Raw genomic sequence first — 15,587 nt, 5'->3', positions numbered from 1 at the left:
CATCTATGGTAAGTTTTGTCGTGAACTGACAATACCGTTTATGAAAGGTGGGACGTTGAGGACGACGTAGCTGGGAGTGGAGTCACTCAGGGTTCTCTTCTTCCATGTAATAGCTTTTATCAAGCTAGGACATCATTTATTTGAGGAGTGACACGAATGGGTAAGTGAGTGAGTTTAGTTCTAAACCGCACTCAGCAATATTCCAGCTATATGGCGGTCTGTAAATATTTGAGTCTGGACCAGACAACCCAGCATGAGCAACCATCTACGCAGTTGGGAAACCATGACGTGCCAACCAAGCCAGCGAGCCTGTCCACATGATACAGTTAGTCGCCTTTTACGACAAGCACCGGTTGCTAAATACCAACTGTAACCCGGATCTTCACGGGTACATTCGTGAAATCATATGAAATCTTAGCTTATTATTTGGCGGAATATCCCTGTTCACTCTTTTTGAGAATAATTCTGGAATTACATTAGTGAGGTAAAAGCTTGTTCAACTGAGGCATCATGCCATTCCAGACATTTTCATCAAATCTAATTCTGTCAACAGTCCATCCATTTAAAGTCCAAATCATGAAGTTAGACCACAGTCTTTCAGAATTAGCAATTTGACCCTGAATTTGATAATAATATCTATGACCTTTTAAGCCGAACACAGTCATGCTCATCTAGAGAACAGTAGAATCAAGGATCCTTGCCACACTTGTGGGCTCTATCCATTTCCAGTCACAGCGTGCAGGACACTTTATCTCGAGGACGCCACCAGTGTGCCCATCAACTGTATGAAACCACCAGGGCTAGCACCTTGGTCATTCGTCACCACCCGTCTCTCTCCGTAACCTCCAAGAAGACTATATTCGTAACTACTCATGTCATTCCGGCAAGCAGGGTGGCGTCTCATACCCTTCTCGTGGCCATGTTTACGACTGGGTCCTGTCTCAGCGCAAACGGACATGGAGATAAAAATAGTCTAGTGCTATTATCAAGGAAAGGTAACTCTGAATTTCCAAACTTGGCTCTTAGAATATCCTACATCCCCTGGGCAAAACAGCAATACGGTCATTCCCTTTGCAGATTATGTTTCAGTGTTGAAAGTTGTTGATCCAGTAGCTCATAGTTTATGTTTAAATTGTACTTGGTATAGTTTAGCGAAGTTTCAAAGTTCAACGGTCCCGCCATTTCCTTGTTTTGAAACGCTTATAACTACGCGCGATTTGATTGGTTTGCCACGATATCTTGGCAATAATGGCGTACGAGATGGGTACGAGTCTTCTTGTAGGTCACTTTCGTAACCGAATCGTGTCATGAAGGGACAACCCGAATGGTGACTCTTGCCCTTCGGGAAGGATTTCGTATTGGCCCATGAACATCAGAACTACGTTAAACAATGCACAAGTGCCTCGGTGATAATAAGTACCATTGGAATCAAACAGACGATAGAGCTATCGTTCTTGTCTAAAATGTTCATGCGCCAATATGAAATCCTCCCGGAATGTACCTTGGCCGCGAATGCTCCTTGTTGTGGATATCTTATTAACAATAGGAAGACATTGTGCCACACAGTCACAGTTCTTGTTTGCTATTTATTAGACCTTGGCTACAGAAATATATCCGACATTACTATTTCTAAATGTGGAACCAGTCATGTCGGATATATTTCTGTAGCCACACGGTGATATTCTGCAGCTCGGGAATACTTTCGACGATTGGTGTTATAACTTTGTATGTCGTCGACTCGGCAGAATTGCATGCATTGAGGCGCTTGCATTTGTTGGACAAATTGTTGCTGATCCATTTCGCCCTTTCACCAAGGTCAGACATCTTACCCGTCATATATTGGATGTGACCGCGGAGGTAGGCTTTTAGCACTGTAACTTTCATGACCACCAAGCAACGTATTTACAGACGCCATTGTTGCCAGGTCTCGGAGGTTGAAGGTCTTTCGCGCCGGAGTAAACAGGAAGGGAGATAACTCATGTTTTGAGAGGGTCCATTTGGCCAAGGTGTCCTGGATAGAGCCTCGGAGCGAAAGGTGGGTGGATATCACCTGCACGGTCAACTGAACAGAGCCTTTGTTCAGTGACTGAATGGTGAGTGGATATCGTGTCTGCGGTCTTTAGGCCCAGCAAGACTGTGATATGGACAGTCAGTAAGACAGTAAAAGAATCTGCAGAGACTCTGCTAATACAAACAATTATGTGGAAGGTTTGCGCCCTAAGCTTACAGCTTGCCACCCTATGTGTATACACTTATCAGTGATAAAGTGAGAACAGAACTACACAGGAATAAAACTGATGCAATTGGAGGGTGGTGGTTGTGTGGACTCCACTGCCTTAAGGAGATAGTGCATCTCACCCTGTGGGACTACGAATGATGATGTATATGGTGCGTAATTTGATATCATAAAATAATGTATGTTTGTATCATGATGCTGGTGTTAAAATCGCCTAAGGGTTGTGTTTCATAATACTGTTGATGTTCATACGTTGAGACTCTTAATGAGATTGATGGCAATGATAATATGTATGTTGAAATACATGAAAGAATGAAGCCACAAAGTCAGTTTTCCGGATAGCTTAATTACCCCGGACCATATGGTTCAGGTGAATATTTTTGGCGTGTATAAACATTGAGAGAATTTCGTTTTCGCCTTCATGCGAATGGTGGTCCTTTCCCAATTAACATGAACAATGGGATGACTGAGTGTTTGTTTAAGTAACCTCGATGAGGGCGAAGCGATAACTCGAACAAGTTTAAATTATTGTAAGTGAAAATATTTTATTCTATACTACAAGGTAAGATATGTTATTCCAGGTTACAGATAATCATTTATTCACACATTGTACATACGCATACAAACACACACTCACAGATCGCCATTTTCATATTATGAAATATTTGATACTTAGTATATTACCCTGTTTATGATTTTAAAATGGGCAAAATATTCTTGGAGATGACTAGATTAACTTTATAGATTGCAAATACTAAACACATATTCTCACAATTTCTTCATTTAACAATGTACAAATCATTTCAGCCAGTTTAAGAGCATAAGATGCTCTGACGGAATAGTCGAATACTATAGTGAGTCCAGCCTGGTTTTCAGGTCATTCAGTTTTCTCTGCAGGTCCTGGTGCCGTTTCTTTTTGGGTGGCAGGCGGTGCCCTGCCATGTATTGAACCAAGTGCACTTCGATTGTCCTATGTTCATCCAACAAGAAACGCACCAGTTCAAATATATTAGGATGGGCTTTCCCGACATGTTTCTTAACTCGCCAGTGCCGATCCTCCAAATTGTTGTTGGTTCTTGGGCCGAGGGTCAGGTAATGGTTTCAAGATGTCATCGGGAGACTGCCTTCGATCCAGGTGGTGGTGATGTAGTCAGCCAATTGACGACATAGATCGTCTTGCGGCATATCACCTTGGGTTTGGAGCCATACATCTTCAGCCTAAAACAAAAACAATGGTATACGGAAAATGACCGCGTAATGTAATAAAACTTCAATATTTACAAAACGTATGAGAATTTTAATATCACTAGAAGTGATATCGGGATGAAACTACTACTCAGCCAATGACACCAGAGGCAATACAGCACAGAGTCTGACGAAGTGGTTGACGTCGGGGTTGTTGCTGTATTCAACCTGCAGTCCTGCTTGTTGCGTCTTCCTCAATATGCACTGGGTAAAGTGAAAAAAAACCCAGCCTTTCCACTCTATACCCGGAAAAACAACCTCTACGGCATTTTAGCTGCCAGTTCGAAGTCCATTGGTAACAAAATAATTAAAGAAAAAAATTAACAGTGACAGATAACACAATTTATTAGAGCATGTTATATACCATCGAGAGCATTATCATATACAGTGTCAACGCGGGGGCCTGTAGTCATCGGCTCGGGGTGAATTAGCTGATGATTTTGATGAAGATTACGTTGACGAAGACAAATGCATAAATTTAGTTGTTCAAACTTCTTTAGTTGGCTTCCCAAGACATGACAAACAAATATACATGAATGAGGTGAGCGGACTTCCAGCTCAATCCCAGGGCCTTTCCTGCGAGCGGCATAACCCTGCTCGCGGTCGTCCCTACAAAGACAGTCGGAGTGCCGGCCTCCACACTCACATCTCACCTCTCACCTCTGTATAGATGTGAGCATACATATATATAGTTTTTAACAACAATAGACAGGCAAAGATTCAACAATGAACAGATAGAGACACTAATAGCACTTCCTTCTACAGTTGATTTGATGACAGACACAGCCAAGGGGAATGACCAATAAAGGCCATAAATGCCATTTACAGTAATTAATGGAAGTGACAAAAGGAACAATGTAGCTGACAAAAAAATGTACTCTGCGGTAGTGATAAATATTACGATTGCAGATTGAATAATAATAACAACTAAATATCATATAGCCTGGCTACATAGTTTTTGGTCTGTAGAAATATTTGGACAGGGCTGTCCTGAAGTAGACACTATAACAACTGCATAATTAATATGGCAATTACCTGGACACAATCTGGTTGAAGTCCCTTTGCTTCAGTCACAGAGCTCTCTCATTGGTGGCTTGCTTCTTGTCGGGTAGCAGCAAGAACACCAACGGCACCATTCTCTCAGCGACGACGGCGTGTAGCGTGTACAGTTGATAGAAGATGGTGGGAACAACGTAGAATGCTCCATCTCCTTATATGGACACAGCTGCGCAGAGATACTGAAGGTTGGCAGTGGAAGAGAAGCCGAGAATCTTGTCGTCGTCACCGTCGTTGATGATGAGGACGCGCTCCCCGCTGTCGGTTAAAACAAATAAAATTTTGACATTAATATTAGAATTTTTTCTTATTTAAGAGAGGTACAATATCAATAACAAACGATTTTATGTGAATATGCAATCAAATTCTCAATAGTTTGTTTTTACCATATTCCAACGTTATCTATATATTCTCTTCCACTGATTTATATGTAATTATTAAATATAAGTGAAATGTTCAGGTGGTTCACCAGCATGACACGATGAGAACTGTTCACCTGTAGTGAGTGAGTGAGTTAATATTTAACGTCACATTGGCAATGTTTCAGCCATATCGTGACGAGAAGAAATATATGCCTACTATAATAACCTGTCGACAAAGGACAGTAAAAGAACTAGAATATCACAGTTAATAAAATAATAATAGTATCACTATTTGGACAGTACAATATAGACACAGGCTATAGATCGCCAGCAACTGAAGGCAGATCACCATATTAGGGACCATGGGGACTTACACTGCCTTTGCTTACTGCATGGACCCTAGCTGGATTTACACCATCCCTTCAGCCGCTGGAGAGTGTATGAAATGCTAGCCAAAATTAAAATAACATGATTACGAGGGGATGTCAATAAGTTTTGAGCCTTGAGAATTTTTCATACCCAGGTGTCACAGCCTATGGTACGACATTGAACCTTGGGGTGTAGCTGATGTGATCTGTAAGTTTTGGTATCCTATTCTCAGAAGTTATTGAACAGCTCACATTGACAGAAAGAGACCCCCCTCACGGTAGTGAAAACGAATATAATTGACTATAGAGCAGTGATTAAGTTTTTAGTTCTTGAAGGAAACTCGGCGAAGAACATTGAAGAAAGGCTTTCAGCAGTTTATGGGAAGTCTTCCCCTTCATCTGCTACCATAAAACGATGGGTCAGTGAGTTTAAGCATGGTAGAGAGAGTCTTGAAGATGACCCCCGTCCAGGTCGCCCAACAACAAGCACTAGTCGGGAAAACATTGACAGAGTGCATAGACTTGTGCTGGAAAATCGTCGAATCACACTTCACGAGTTGGAGGAGACCACAGGCATTTCACACGGATCCACCGTGACAATTCTTCATGAACATCTAAGGTGTGCGCAAGGTGGGTGCTAAGAATGCTTACAGATGAAATGAAGCAAACAAGGGTCACCATAAGCAACTCCATGCTAACCAGATACAACAAGAATCCAGAAGATTTTCACTTTAGGCTACTAACCTGTGATGAAACCTGGATCCACCACTATGATCCTGATAGCAAACAAGAATCCATGGAATGGAAACATGTCACTTCTCCCAGGACCAAAAAGTTGAAAGCCTCCAGATCAGTGCAGAAGGTAATGGCGACAGTCTTCTGGGATAGCAAAGGCGTCATCCACATAGATTACTTACCAAAAGGAAGAACAATGAATGGGGAATATTACGCTAACTTGTTGAGGCAAGTGCGAGAGTCAATCAAGGAGAAGCGCCGGGGCAAGATCAGACGTGGTATTCTTCTACATCAAGACAATGTACACACCTCTCGCGTGGCAGCCGCTGCTGTCCAGGAATGCAGGTACGAAATCTTGCCGCATCCCCCCTACTCTCCAGACCTGGCACCAAGTGATTACCATCTGTTCCCAAATCTCAAGAAACACTTGCGTGGTCGCTTGGTTTTTAGGACCAAAAAGGCGCCTTCTACAGAGATAGCATCAGCGACTGGCAGAAACGATGGAACAAGTGTCTTGACTCACAAGGGGACTATGTTGAAAATAAATGTGGTTCATACCAATATTTTGTGTTTTTCTATGCAAGGCTCAAAACTTATTGACATCCCCTCGTACTACGATTAAAAACCTGGTAGACTTAAATTTACATCAAACGTTTTTTGGGACTTAGGTACCCTCTCAGGAGGACAATAATTTTACAGCGCTTCAACCCCCTTTGAGGGTACAACCACTAACAATTCTAGTTACAAATCTAAACTACCAATTATTAAAATACATCTATTTACAGAATATGCTATTCAAAATTAACCATGAAATCAATTTCCTTTAAAAAAACAATGATTAAATGACAACTAGCAGTGGTAAAAAGATCCTTGATAGTTTTGACATTGAAATATTTATCCCTTGTGATGGAGAATTCAACACAGTCAAGCAGGATATGCTTGACCGTGACTCTCTCATCACAAAGGATACAAGATGGAGGATCCTCACCTTTTAACAGGTAGTTATGGGTATATCTAGTATGGCCAATGTGACCTCATCGTAAAATAACCTCTTCAACTCTGGATTGACAGCTCAAGTGGGTGTAACCAATATACGGTTTTATTTCATATAATTCATTTATACCCACTTGGGTGTCCCACTTCTTCTGCATCAGATCACGGATGTAGGTTCTAATGCTCGCTTTGTAATCAGGGGATGGAATAAGAAGTGGAGTCACAGATTTGTTGAGTGCTGCCGTGGCAGCAAGATCAGCCAGTGTATTCCCTGAAATGAGTACGTGCCTGGGTATTAAAAGTGGATGTTTACAAGACATATTTTTAATAGCCTGAAGGCAAGAAAGAGAGTCTGAATAGATTATGTACCGTTTATGTTTAGGGTGTCTTTGAATATATTTAAGAGATGTTAACATGGCGTTTGCTTCTGCAGTAAAAATAGAGCTGTTATCTGGAATTCTAGAAGATATTGTTTCCGATCCAATGATAGTGGCACAAGCTACTGCACCACCGTCCTTGGAACCATCTGTAAATAAGGGTTTGTAATTGCTATATTTAGTTTTTAATTGATTATATTCTTGTTTATATTTTAATTCATTAGTTTCTGATTTTTTAAATGAAGTTAATGTTAGGTGAACTTGTGGTCTAACCAACTGCCAAGGAGGAGAAGAAAGAAGACGGGAGGGAGCTATGTTTTCCAGCTCAACGCCGGCCGAAGAAAGAAAGGGTTTAATTCTGTCTTGTCGTACAAATCCTCATAAAGTGGATTGAACACAGAATTATATGCAGGGTTAGATTCAATAGAGTATAATGTAGTAATATATTGTGAGGATAATTTTATATGACGCTGTGTAAGAGATGGTCCATCAGCCTCAATGTAAAGACGGTCAATAGGTGAAGTTCTGAAAGACCCAAGACAAAGTCTTAAGCCTTGATGGTGCACAGAATCAAGAAGTTTAAGGCTGCTTTTGCAGGCTCCACCATATACGATGGAGTCATAATCGAGTTTTGAAGGGACGAGTGATCGATATAGATGTAAGAGGGCAGTCCCCTCCCAACTTTGAGTTGGAAACAACTTTCAACAGATCTAGTGCCTTCAGGCATTTTGCTGTGAGGTATTTAATGTGCGGTAAGAAGGTTAAATGAGAATCGAAAATTAAACCCAAGAACTTGGCCTCCTTTACAACTTTGATGGGAGTGCCATTTAAAGACAGTTCAGGGTCCTTATGCGGCTTATATTTTCTACAAAAGTGTATACGATTAATTTTGGACTTTAAAACAGTTTTCAAGACACCATTTATTTATTTTGTTTAAACACAGCCGCAATTGCCGTTCAATAGTACCACATTTTTACCACGACAGGAAATATTAAAACCATCCACAAAAAGTGATCCGTCAATTGAATCATTTAAAACCTTGGATAAACTGTTGATTTTAATACTAAATAAAGTGACAGACAAAATACTGCCTTGAGGGACACCCGGCTCCTGATTGTAATGATCAGACAGGGTTGAACCCACTCGGACTTGAAACTGCCTGTCTTTCAAAAAATCTGATATAAAAAGAGGCAAGCGGCCTCTCAACCCAAAATCATGAAAATCCTTCAAAATGCCATGCTTCCAGGTCGTATCATAAGCTTTCTCGAGATCAAAGAAAATCGATACAACGGGTCTATAATACCTTGCGCACTTTACTCAGTTAAATAAATTGGCGTGTGTATGTTTCGTCGTGGCGCCCAAACTCAACAACAGCATTGGCTAATGTTAATGTTAGGCGATGCCTGTATATACATATACTACTATAGCCGTAGCCACTGTCCGGAGTTTACTCTAAAAGTCACATGACTTCCATGTTGAGTATTTAGAAATGGCTGCCAACTGTTTGGCAATATGACAACAACTAGAAACATTTAGTCTATTGAGATGTGTTTACATTTATATATATAGTTAATTATCCATTAAGAATAATAAACTCTGTGTAAAAGTACTCAAATCTTTTAACTAGCGTATACAAAATGCTAGTTACTCCTCGAAAAATGCAATAAAATTACATAAACAGACGTGGGAGTAAATACCCAATTGCTTGAAAAAATTATCTGGAGCTCTGGGTGTATACCAGCGATTTCAGCCACACCGGCGTTACGTTGTATGCCGTCGACATGGTCAACCATGTCTGTGAGGGCGACCGCCAGGTAACTCCCAGCATGCTTTGCTAAGGACAACCCAGAACTCCCTGCAGGGACAAACTTGTGTATTTGTAAACACAATAATTTATCTGTTGTTAAGATGTAGCGAGAATGTCTTCAAGTAACTGAAGTTTTTCATGTGCTTCACAAATGGGTATTTTCACTGGTTGTTCAGACAGTATATGGTTTCTTACTTCACCATATATGTACTTCTGAATTAAATAATTTCACTGATTGTTCAGAAAGGACATGGTTTCCTATTCGCCAGCAGAATGATGTCTAAGACTTGCCATGTAATCACCGCCGTCCTATGGACGCCCGGAAGCATGAGATGGTCATGCGACTGTTAACCTCCTAGCACTAACATCTCTCAAGTCAGCTTCAGGCGTATGTTCACTACGGAAGCCAAATGCTGCCACTATTGTAGGAGGACAGGTTTTTTACATTTTCATTGCTTCGACCAATTTGTCGGTGCATAATACTATTTTCTCGTTATTTCAATATTATTTTTTCTCGCGTTACTAAAGTTATTTTTCTCTTTGCTCCACGTTTCTGTCCAAAACTTGGAAGTATTTTTCCGTTGCTTCGAGTATTTGCTTTCGTAAACCTAAATATTTTATTGCTACAAAGATGAAGACATTATACATTCGTACTCCCTAGGGTATAATGTTAATGTTACACATTTATCGAGGCAAATTCTTTTAACGACCATTGTGTATGTTTTTTATGCACAGTTTAAATAAATAATGAAGTGAGTGTGATCCTGGCACTGTTGGCTGGTCCTTCTGGTTCGGTTTTCAGTTAAGCCAACGTAACCCACGAGAAGGTCGCACCGCACCGCACCGCACCAATTCAGGGCAGTGGTCGATTTCTTGAAAACCAAAGCTTGTAACGACCTGATCATATCATTTGATAGGCAGTGATACTGGCCTTCTTTCACGAAGCACTAAGGTAACCTTAGTGCAATGTTAAAGAATGGGAGTTAGGGTTCAAATTGGTAAAGGTTGCTTCGTGAAAGGAGTCCCTCATCCATCATCAGAATTAATTAACACTGACGTCGAGATTGTGTCCAACAGAACGTTTATGTTTCTCCTGCATCTGTGGGCTCTGTAAGTCCCCCTGGTACCTAGTATGGTGATCTATCTTCAATTGTTGGCGATCTATAGCCAAGTTTTATAGTGTACTTGTTTTCGTTTTAACTCTCCACGCTAGTTATAATTCCAGTGGTGATATTCTGTTGACTTTACTGACCGTCGACAGTTTTTTTTTCAATAATGTACATATATTTCTCCATTTTTTGTCAATATGAATGCGATATTGTGACGTTAAATATTAACTCACTCACTCCTGCATTTGTGCTGGCACAGGTAACCAATATGTTGTAAACAAACCTACTTACCAATCGTTTGTCTACACCTTTAGCCTCGAAGTCTATGTACGTCTACACTGAAGTTGCAGTTCAAAATTGGCATTGATGCTAACTCTATGGTATCTGTCAGTCAGGTACGAACGAAACCAGCCCAAAACAACGCCGTCTAAACCATATTCAGCTTGAAATCGGTGTATAAGGTAGGGGTGGTGAAACAGTATCAAATGCCGCTAAAAATCTTAGACGAGCAAAAGCGCAACATTTCCGTCGTACTCACTTGTCACTTTAAGATACTAATGAGAGCTGTCTCTAGAACCGACTGATACATATCAAACATATCAAGCAAGTAACTTTGCAGTTTGTTGCGATCAAAATTAGATTTTTTGATTAGCGGTCTAAGAACAACAGTTTTCACGCATTTTGGGACCTGTCCTGAAGTGCAACTGAGGTTTACAATATCTGTAATAACAGGAAAGAGTCCAGAACGCCCAATAGCTGAGTAGGCATGGGATCAAGCTGACAGGATGTTGGTTTCGAACTCCGAATCAAAGTAAGCATTTCGCCGTTGTGATACGGTGTGAATACTTCCGTGGTTACTGGAGCACTGCATACGTGAGGTAAAGGGTTTGGGTCACTCGCACCAAGAGAACTCTAGATCTTGTTGATCTTCTCGTTAAAATACTGGTTGAACATTTGTGAAGTTGCATCAGCGTTTCAGAATTTGTGAAACCAACCTCTACAGTTTTACCAATTAGAGAAGACATGATAGAGAAAATCACTTTAGGATTCTGCGATTGGGAGACAATGAAGTGGTTGAGATAATCAGATTTCAATCTTTTCAAAAGTGTGTTTACTTCAAGTTGAACTCTTTTGAAAATATATCTGTCAATATCCAATCTTTCGTCAACGCCTTTCAGCGTTTTGATTTTGGCTTGATGAATATCTCCCGAATACCACGGGTTTTTCACCAAGTTTCTAGTTTGGGTTGGTGCGTGTAGATCCAGTACATCCGACAGCGTGACACTGAACACATCAGTGAGCTCGTTGGCATCTGTACATGTAAGTGGGTTTGAGAAAGCTCAAACTATCTTATGTCATCCTCCCCGAGGGACAAGTGAACAGCGTATTTATCTTACCGAACACCTCAATGTTAAGTCTGAACTGACTGAAGTATGATTATCGGATCTTACACTTCAGCCAATCTGTGTGAACCAAACGATTCGGATCATGCACCTTGCTGTTTTTTCCCGTAGGTATTAAAGTCGCCGCGATATAATTCCCCTTCTTAATATCACAGGGACTACATTTCCCTTCCATCGATTTGCATTCGTAAAACCTCTGTAATTTCCGTGCATCGTGCGTGATGATTTGTTATTCGAGATAACTACCACGAAGTACCGAATGTGTTGCTATTGGCAGCGGTGTGTCTTGCAATACACCTGTACACGATGTATATTGAAAATAAAAGAAATACGCTCAGCCAATCAGACAGCGACATTTATGTGTGAGGTAAGATAAGGGTACTTACATATAATCTTGGACGGAGGCCGTACTACTGCAAGAAAGACTTGACCGTGTCAAACTGAATGATTCAAGACGTTCCATGAATATTAACCACATTTAACAACAAACTGTATTATTCGCAGTTTGAGAACCCATGGGCAGCCAACAACAGGTCTTGTGTGGTTTGGGCAGATACACGATACAGTGTGCAAATGACGTAATCGAGTTCGATGTAGCAGATAAACATCATGTGTTGGCCAATTTCCGGGTGTTATTGAGTATTTGAAGCACGGGAATGCATTTGGAACCGACGGCGTCAGCCGGAGGTTTCAAATGAAACATTCCCGTGCTTCGGCCGTCGGTTCCAAATGCATTCCCGTGCTTCAAATACTCAATAACACCCGGAAATTGGCCAACACATGATGTTTATCGACATTGTAAACACAAAAGTAAACCAAAGGGTTTTACTGTCTGCACTCGTTTACATCGAGTACGGGGACAGCAGTGAAGTGTCATCAGCAGGCCGTTTCAGCTGGTTCCCATGGTAGCGTCTGGAGTTGCTCATTTGTGACGTCATTCTGACTTAACGTCACAATATGATTTGAATGACGTCACCACTGCTGATGACTCAACAAAACAATTGTTTGCGAGGTCAATACGCAGTGAATAGTCTTGCAGTTTTCTGGAATCTAATACCATTTGATCATGTTTTTCAACCAATCAGATTACAGAACACAGTGACGTTTGGTTTACAATGTCCTTATGTGACGTCACACGGGTTAGATTGTGAATTGTTCGTCTCCTGCAACTCATGGCACATGCCCAGTAGCCAGGCCGGACCATACAAATCGCACGTGCACGCACGTGCACGCACGTGCACAACGTGAGAGCTGAGCATATCTCAAACAATATTAACATGGTTCCTCTTTTAACTAAGAAAGTACATCATGCACGCATGTTTGTGGTTAGGTGCATGTTATTGTGGTCACGTAATCCTGCACACGCCCATGGTCGTGTTTTTACTAAAGACCATTTTGCATTCACCCCGCGTGGTTAGTTGAAATTGGCGTATGCGTTATACACCTGGCCAATATGGTCATCGCACATATTATCTACCGTGTACTACTAATTTTGAATACAATTAATTTCTCCAAAGGTGAATTTTCAGTGCTTTATTTATTCAGTATTTATCACTTGGCCTGACATAGTTTGCTGTCGCTACTTTTGGCGTTATTGAAACAAATGCGGATGTCTTTAATGAAGTTATATCAACAAAGGCTGTGTGGAAAGGTAAGTAAGGAGGCCCTATGACACTATAAAAAATGGCCACGTTGAGTGCAATGATATTGATTTCCATTTATATACTCCCAGAAATATAAATACAGAAGGTTTACTCGAACGGAAAAGACTTTGAAATTACCAGTTGGCTTGTCTTGGGTTTGGGGCTGTGCTCCAAGAGAGATAGAGGGTTATTGTCTTGGGATATATACGGACACTTGCGAAGACAAAGGGGCACCGCATCGCCACTGATCCTTGTAATCGTCCGAAACAGGCACTTCACAATATTTGCCATCGATGCATACAACGCGGAAATGCTACTGGTAACAAGAGCGAATGCACCTTTAAGAGACGTGCTAGCTTGCATAATACGGCTTCCTTTGCCAGACACTTCAGGTGACTGGATAATTGAGGTCGTGTGAACATGGAAACGTATTAAATGTCTGAAAATGAAGTTACATTAACAAAGTATTCCACATGATGGAAAGATAATTGTGCTGCTAAAATGAACTAAAAACCGTCGATATATATACACATGAACATTAATTAAGCACCACCCATTTTCATTATCGGGCAACTTGTACATGCTGTTCTGTGGCTAACAGTCTACCGATGATCCTAATTATATCAGACACCCTTACATGTTGTTCTGTAGCTATATCGGGCAACTTGTACATGCTGTTCTGTGGCTAACAGTCTACCGATGATCCTAATTATACCAGACACCCTTACATGTTGTTCTGTAGCTATATCGGGCAACTTGTACATGCTGTTCTGTGGCTAACAGTCTACCGATGATCCTAATTATATCAGACACCCTTACATGTTGTTCTGTAGCTATATCGGGCAACTTGTACATGCTGTTCTGTGGCTAACAGTCTACCGATGATCCTAATTATATCAGACACCCTTACATGTTGTTCTGTAGCTATATCGGGCAACTTGTACATGTTGTTCTGTGGCTAACAGTCTACCGATGAGCATTAGTGAAGCACCACCCATTTTCATGCTATAAGATTGTGTTTAACACAACACACTGGTCATTCATGGTATGGAAACCACACACGTGGTTATAATTGCGTTAACTGAACCATCTAAAGTGTCAATCCATCAACTACCAACACTGCTGCTACTTTCGGTTGTAATTTATTGACGGTCATATTGGGGCACTGAAACTCTTCAATAATCATGTCCAAAACTATGGTCACACAGACAATACCTGTGGTTCAACGTACACAAAGTTTTCAAAAAACGTTCACTGTTCAATCTAAGCCAACAGTACTGGTGACATCAGTATTTGGTGTATCCTCCCCTCGCACGGATAACTGTTGCAACCCTCCTCCACATGCTGGAAATCAAACGCTGAATGCGCATCATTGGAATCCTCTGCCATTCGTCATGAAGAGCCTGTGCTAGTTTCTGTAGATTTTGAATAGGTGGATCCCTTACTTGAACTTGACGCCCCAGACGGTCCCATAAATGCTCAACTGGGTTCAGATCAGGGCTTCTCGCAGGCCAAGGTAACCTGTCAACTGCGTTGTTCTGCGCGTATGCGATAACAGCTCTGGAACGATACTGAACCTAGCATGTTCAGTACTACCTACCAGTACTTCCTGTTGGTATCTTTGACCATTGAGTGTCTCTTGAATGGTGATAAGATTCAGCTTTCAATCATAGGAGATACACCCCCAAACCATTACTGATACACAGCCAAAGGGTTCAGTTGTATGGATCGTCCGTTGTTGATAAGCCACATTACTCCTTCTCCAAACTCGCCAACAGCCATCAGTAACACGAAAAAGAAAACGGCTGTCATCGGACCAATGGATCCTGCGCCATGCTCTCAGACAGTTGATTACACCGCCAAACGTTGAGCCTAGTTCAGACGTCCAGACGTCTAGCAGTGAGTAAGGGACGTCTGATTGGACGACGTGAACAGAGTCCAGCGGACCTGAGCCTCCTTCGAATGGTGCTAGTTGAGAGACAAACACCCACTCTCCATTGTTCTCAGAGATCTTTGGCATTGGGCCTGCGTCTCACTAGGCGAACTAGGGCACGGTCATCACGGGGAGTGGTCTTGCTCGGCCTTCCTGATCGTGGACGATCCTTGACGTAACCAGTGGCCGCATGGTTCCTTACAAGGCGACTAATGGCAGTGTGGTTGATAGTCAAACCCAATACTGCGACAGGACAAACCAGCTTCATGCATACCAGTATTTTCATATGCATCTGGTATTTTCAGAAAGCCTACGCCTCG

The sequence above is a fragment of the Haliotis asinina genome, chromosome 1, assembly GCF_037392515.1.
Source record: "Haliotis asinina isolate JCU_RB_2024 chromosome 1, JCU_Hal_asi_v2, whole genome shotgun sequence".
In the NCBI taxonomy this organism is placed as follows: domain Eukaryota; kingdom Metazoa; phylum Mollusca; class Gastropoda; order Lepetellida; family Haliotidae; genus Haliotis; species Haliotis asinina.
The sequence above is the reverse complement of the archived record's forward strand: the minus strand, read 5'-3'. Positions refer to the sequence as shown.